Source organism: Diaphorina citri, unplaced genomic scaffold (genome assembly GCF_000475195.1).
Source record: "Diaphorina citri unplaced genomic scaffold, Diaci psyllid genome assembly version 1.1 scaffold2197, whole genome shotgun sequence".
NCBI lineage: Eukaryota > Metazoa > Arthropoda > Insecta > Hemiptera > Psyllidae > Diaphorina > Diaphorina citri.
This window is the reverse complement of record NW_007379622.1, coordinates 40,603-46,817: the sequence shown is the minus strand read 5'-3', so window position 1 is coordinate 46,817 and position 6,215 is coordinate 40,603. Positions and strand designations below refer to the sequence as shown.

At 40.0% G+C, this 6,215-nt stretch overlaps 1 long non-coding RNA gene across 1 annotated transcript; it reads right to left on the bottom strand.

Annotated features, from left to right (window-relative positions):
- Positions 1–5,626: 5,626 nt before the first annotated feature.
- LOC113471244 lies at positions 5,627–6,048 on the bottom strand. Its single transcript, XR_003394015.1, has 2 exons — positions 5,982–6,048; positions 5,627–5,850 (listed from the first exon to the last, which is right to left on the bottom strand). It is a non-coding gene; the product is annotated as an uncharacterized LOC113471244 (long non-coding RNA).
- Between the last annotated feature and the right edge of the window lie 167 nt (positions 6,049–6,215).

The following is a 6,215-nucleotide window of genomic DNA, read 5'->3' as shown; positions in this document are numbered from 1 at the left end:
ACAGTATCCAGACTATATCCGTCTAGATCTAGCAGTGGTGTATCCTGACCTACCAGACGAGAGGAATAGCCAATGTTGATAGCCGTCTCCTTCTTATCTCCTGTCAACACCCACACACTGATCTTGGCCTTGATGAGCGCTGCTATGGTCTCAGGTACATACTCTTGTAACTTATCCTCTACAGCACTAGCTCCCAGGAGATGCAGCTTCGTCTCTATCATCTCACACACCTCTGCTATTCTCTCTTCTCTGTTCGTCATGGAGGTAGCTGCATTCTTATACAGGGCACTCCAGTTCTTGTACTTCTCCTCGGGAATTTTGGCCACACCGAAGCACAGGGTTCGATACCCGGAACTGGCGAATTGTTCGAGATGTGTCTTGGTTTCATCGACATACTTGGAGTGACTGTCGAGTCGTGAGAGAATCATGTTGTCGGCGCCTTTACAAAACACTTTGATTTCGTTCTGAGGGGTTCGCACGATGACAGACATTCGCTTCCGATCACTCGTAAACTCTAGAACATTGAGTATGACATAGCGCTGTGTCTCCCCCAGTGCAGTGATCTCAATCTCCTTGTAATGTTTGGATGTGAACACATAGCCGAATGCTTTCGCTCCGAGGATCAAAGCCTTCTCATCAGGGGAGGACGCATGGTATTGCAGGACACCATCCTTCATCTCCGGGATAACCGTATGACACACAGCAAGCATGGTCAGGAACTCACGGACCACGGGTTCGATGCTTGGATTCCTCGCAATCATTCGACTCTGTTCCTGATCACAAACAGATCGGCATACTGTATATGGGTTTATAGCTTCCCCTTTTTTTTTTCTTTTTTTTTTGTAAGAGGTTTGACAGAGGAAACTGTAACTGCTATGGTCTTATCGTCCCGAAATCGAAGAGAGGAGGAAGACAGGATAGGAGAAAGCCAGCCGCTCCGAGAACGAACATTATCCCATCAGGATAAAATCCGCCCCGGGCGGGAATCGAAACCGCGGCCTAGCGCTTACAAGGCAGACGCACTACCAACTAAGCTAACTAGGCTGGCTTCCCCTTTTGAAAACCTTACCATACGCCAGTACGCCACTCATCCATACTCCATAGGTAAGAGGTAGACCTATCGCTAACCTATTGAAAACTGAATAACAAATTGACGGTATACCGAACTAGGTAACAAAGGATTTCTCCTCTTCATGCTTGTAAAGTGAGGTTTGACTGAGGAAACTATAACAAGCTGGGCCCGTCCCTCCGGGAATTTTTTAGCCCGTAGTTTATTCGATCGTGATTAGAGAAAATCAGCACCTATGTACCTACCTAATTTGTTTAATATTCAGTTTATTATCATTCTTGATTTGATTTTGGGAACAGACAGAGTGACAGACAGACCACACCGAAGCGAATACAATAGTCCGTCCCTTATACCTTTTTATTACTATTGTAATAATAAAGGAAGGACGGACTAAAAATCACTGATCTTTTGTTTGTCTTTATTCCTTCTTTGTACTTTAGGCTCAACATGGATTACAAATGTGCCCTTTTGGTATTTTTTCTTTGTACTTTCCAAATCCATACAACTGTCTTATTTTTATGAAATTCAGACTCAAGTTTATATTTATTATTTATTTTTTTTTTCGGACTTAGTCACATCTGATGGTAAAGCTTACGGATTAGGAAGGAGAGGAGAGAGAGAGAGAGAGGAGAGAGAAAGAAATAGGGAGAGAGAGAATGGGAAAAGGTCACCTGTCACATTTCTTGTATTTGTGACAGTATAGGAGTAGAAAGAGATGGATACTATACAGTGTCAAAAGAGAGAGAGAGGGAGGGGGGGAAGAGTTGGAAAAACTGGATAGAGACTTTGAAAGAGAAAGAAAGAGGGTGTGTGAGAGGAGGGATGGGGTAGAGAGAGGAAAAGAGAGAGAGAGAGAGAGAGAGAGAGAGAGAGGGAGAGAGAGAGTTGGAGGGGGGAAGAGAGAGAGAATATCTTGTTTGACATTTTACGATTACATTATGGAGCATGCAATCCAACCTTTTGTTATTCCTCTCTCTCTTCTTCTCTCCCCTCCCTCCCTCTCTCTCTCTCTCTTCTTCTCTCCCCTCCCTCCCTCTCTCTCCTTTTCACGCAACATCATTCCTATTCAAAATGTTATGGTTCCTAAGGGATTTTTTCCCTTGTTGTACCCTAACCGAGGTACACCTCCCATTTTTATATGAGCTAGTCACCTAGCCAGAGTGGCTCCATGGAAGCTAAGTTTTTTGTTTAATTTAAAGGAATGTGCCTTGAATTGCATTACTTCAAGCCACAGTCAAAAGTTACAAGGGTTGTGCTTTTGGGACTGTATAAACAGATAAAGTTCGTTTTTGGAACGTCTGACATTCTCCTATCCTGTCTTCCTTTCGGGACGATAAGACCTTAGCAATTAGAGTTCCCTACTTTCCTCTATCTTTTAAAAAGAAAAAAAAAGTGTTGAAAATTTTCTAGATCCGAACAAAAAATGGCTATACTTTGGGGGCTGTAAAGGGGTTTAGGGCTTCCCCTTTTTCAAAATCTCACCCCACCCCACTAAAGTTTAGGTAGGTACCTACATTTCCATAATCCTATATTACCACTGTGCCCTTTACCAGGAAATGGGGAAATATGTCTCTCTTTATAGTCGTCAAATTATAGGACAGAAACAACGTGAAACAAAAAACAAAAGCTATTAAAAAGTTACAAAAGAGTCCCTAACGTTAAAATTCTAAGTTTTTTTTTTTTTAAGAGGTTTGATAGAGGAAACTGTAACAACGGAGGTTTTATCGTCCCTATAAATCGAAGAGAGAAGGGGGATAGAATATCCCAAAGCCAGCCCTTCCTGTCCCTCCTCCTTCCTCTATCTTTCCTTCCCTAATGCTATCTTTTCCTCTCTCTCCCTCCCCTCTTATCCCATTATCTCTCCTTTCTTTCAGTCTCTCTCCTCTTTCTCTCCCTTCCTGTCCCTCCTCCTTCCTCCATCTTTCCTTCCCTAATGCCATCTTTTCCTCTCTCTCTCTCCCTCCCCTCTTATCCCATTATCTCTCCTTTCTTTCAGTCTCTCTCCTCTTTCTCTCCCTTCCTCCATCTTTCCTTCCCTAATGCCATATTTTCCTCTCTCTCTCCCTCCCCTCTTATCCCATTATCTCTCCTTTCTTTCAGTCTCTCTCCTCTTTCTCTCCCTTCCTCCATCTTTCCTTCCCTAATGCCATATTTTCCTCTCTCTCTCCCTCCCCTCTTATCCCATTATCTCTCCTTTCTTTCAGTCTCTCTCCTCTTTCTCTCCCTTCCTCCATCTTTCCTTCCCTAATGCCATATTTTCCTCTCTCTCTCCCTCCCCTCTTATCCCATTATCTCTCCTTTCTTTCAGTCTCTCTCCTCTTTCTCTCCCTTCCTGTCCCTCCTCCTTCCTCTATCTTTCCTTCCCTAATGCCATCTTTTCCTCTCTCTATCTCTCTCTTCTCTCTCCCTCCCCTCTCATCCCATTATCTCTCCTTTCTTTCAGTCTCTCTCCTCTTTCTCTCCCTTCCTGTCCCTCCTCCTTCCTCTATCTTTCCTTCCCTAATGCCATCTTTTCCTCTCTCTTTCCCTTCTCTATTCTTCACGTCATCCTACGCCTTTCTTATTTTGGAACCCCCAGGTAGATATAGATATGTACCTCGTCTAAACTAAAGCTCAAAATAAACATTTCCTTTTACAAACAATGAGGGAGGAGGGAGGGGGGGATGGCGGCTCTTCTTTAACCGACCGAAGTGAGGTTTGAGTTTTAAGTCGAGAATTTTTGTTTCACCAATGACTTATTGAGATATTTCACTAATGGAAGAGTTTTCAATGGTCCAAAAATTAGTTTTTAATAATCCAAAAAGGAGCTTTTAATGATCCAAAAAGGAGCTTTTAATGATCCAAACAGGAATTTTCAAAAACTCCCATTAGTGTTTTGTAAACAGGAGAGTGTTTTATAAACTCCCATTAGCGCAAACAGGAGTTTTCAAAAACTCCCATTAAAAATTCTCCCTTTAGTGAAATCTCTCGTTAAGTCATTGGTGAAATCCATCAAAAGACTTTTTTACAGCACTCCTTTCAGCTTTTTCTTCAGCAGATTGGGCCGCCCCCAGGCTATTGTTTTTTATTCGCATGAATGTTAATGGAATAGGTAAAGGCCATTATTCTAGATAACACTAAATTATAGGTATTCAATTTTAGTTTGTTGGAATCAATCCAGATTTGTAAAGAGTTACCTAAAGGTACCTAACTAAGAAGGTACCCACCTCCTTGAGTATTTTATGAAAGCTGATTCACTTTAATTGTGTCTCATCCTGGTAGATAAGTGATTCACTGATTCATCAAATGTTCCTAAATAATTCTTTTCTAATTATAAAATTATTTTCATGATCAACAAATTCATCATAGAGTTAGGTAGCTTAGTTGCTGTGCATAAAACAAGAACAAGTTTTACCTTTGGAGGGTGGGACATCTTATTTCTCTTGAAAATGTGTCAGCCTTATCAGATCTTTTTGAAAACTGAACATTCATCTCCTCAATAATTTTCGAAAATGTAGTTTAAACGTGTAGAGATAAGGTGGGACACAAATCTCTGTCAGGATTTAAAAACACTTCATCTTAACAGGTACATCCACTAAAAAATTTCAAAGTCTTCACTTGCGATGAGCTCATCTTCACCTTAGTAGAGATACTGATGGTGATGTGAGCTAAATGTGAACTATGATAGCATGAACCACTGGTTCCGTGTGAAAGTAAAACTATTGTAATGATAGTGGATAATGTTTTATTTGAAAATTCTTGAGTGATTAGATAATTTTTCTGATAAGGGTAGGTAGGTTATGTTGAGTTACACGATTGGTAGAAGTGAATTGTTTCCCGCATTTATCACATGAGTATTTTTTATTTGAAGAATGAACTTCACAAGACCGTCTATGATGAGAGCGTAGTTATTATTCGTAGTACCTAGGAGTGACGCTAGGGCAGTACGATGCTTCTGTAAGGACTCTCGCCAACTCACTTGTGAATGGGGAGCTCATTTGTCAGGGAATTTTCGTCTCGCGTGGGATTTTCATTTGACTTTGGGGGGAAATTTTCTATTTCATTTCAATCATTTGTGAGGAATGTGAGGTTATGAAAAAAGTTTCCGATTCAAAGTTGAAGTTACAAAAGATTTTCCATGTTGAGATTTGAGATTTTCCAACATCTCATTTCTCATTTTAACATTTAACTGTTTTACTTTCTACTTTCTGACAAAGTTCAAAGAGTTGTGACGTCAGACTTAACGTCAAAATGCGCAGAAACGCTTGTGCACAAACAAACGAAGCGGGAGTCATGAGTTATGACGTCATCGCCTACGGGAGCGTATGCCGTGACATCAAAGTTTACGATTTACCTGTATTTTTTAAATCGATTTATCTCGGTATCTAGAAGTCGTAGAAGAAAAAGAAAAATTCCGTTGGTCCTCATTTTTCCTGCTCTATGACTTTGAAACATCACCCAAGTAAGCGCAACTGATCTATTCTTTTCTAATTATAAAATTATTTTCATGATCAACAAATTCATCATACAGTTAGGTAGCTTAGTTGCTGTACATAAAACAATAAGAATAAGTTTTACCTTTGGAGGGTGGGACATCTTATTTCTCTTGAAAATGTGTCAGCCTTATCAGATCTTTTTGAAAACTGAACATTCATCTCCTCAATAATTTTCGAAAATGTAGTTTAAACGTGTAGAGATAAGGTGGGACACAAATCTCTGTCAGGATTTAAAAACACTTCATCTTAACAGGTACATCCACTAAAAAATTTCAAAGTGTTCACTTGCGATGAGCTCATCTTCACCTTAGTAGAGATACTACGTGTAGAGATAAGGTGGGACACAAATCTCTGTCAGGATTTAAAAACACTTCATCTTAACAGGTACATCCACTAAAAAATTTCAAAGTCTTCACTTGCGATGAGCTCATCTTCACCTTAGTAGAGATACTGATGGTGATGTGAGCTAAATGTGAACTATGATAGCATGAACCACTGGTTCCGTGTGAAAGTAAAACTATTGTAATGATAGTGGATAATGTTTTATTTGAAAATTCTTTAGTGATTAGATAATTTTCCTGATAAGGTAGGTAATAAAAAATAAAAAAAAAGAGATTACAATGATTACATGGAGGTCGAACAGGTGATTAAATTTAATCGTATCCTATTGA